The sequence below is a fragment of the Penaeus monodon genome, chromosome 30, assembly GCF_015228065.2.
Source record: "Penaeus monodon isolate SGIC_2016 chromosome 30, NSTDA_Pmon_1, whole genome shotgun sequence".
NCBI classification, from domain to species: Eukaryota; Metazoa; Arthropoda; class Malacostraca; order Decapoda; family Penaeidae; genus Penaeus; species Penaeus monodon.
This window is the reverse complement of record NC_051415.1, coordinates 15,772,226-15,772,558: the sequence shown is the minus strand read 5'-3', so window position 1 is coordinate 15,772,558 and position 333 is coordinate 15,772,226. Positions and strand designations below refer to the sequence as shown.

Below are 333 nucleotides of genomic sequence, written 5' to 3'. Positions count from 1 at the left end.
CATTTTAATCGTGGATAGAATGAGTCGGCTTGATGATGGATGAAAGGAGGCCAAAAAGAATGCTTGTGTACTAATGTAGGCTTGTAACAAATGAAACTTTGACTGAATTCCTTATAGCATAGCTATACTCATAAACACCAAACAGAATGTTTTATAGGAAAGCTGACTGATTGTGGCCGGTAACAAGTATACAGGTTGTTCTGGCTCCGTCCCCAGCATGCTGGTGGGGGAAATACACGAGCGTTTTCACGCCCCATCACTCCCATGTATAAACTATGGGGTTGTCTAGGTAGTTCAAGGGCCCTGGCAAAACAACAGCTTCGTACCAGGGGA

The 333-nt window shown here is 44.1% G+C and overlaps 1 protein-coding gene across 1 annotated transcript in view; it reads right to left on the bottom strand.

Moving 5' to 3' along the window:
* Positions 1–333, bottom strand: part of LOC119592360 (indolethylamine N-methyltransferase-like) — a 24,751-nt gene that overhangs the window by 11,176 nt on the left and 13,242 nt on the right. The gene's annotated exons all lie outside the window — the stretch shown is intronic.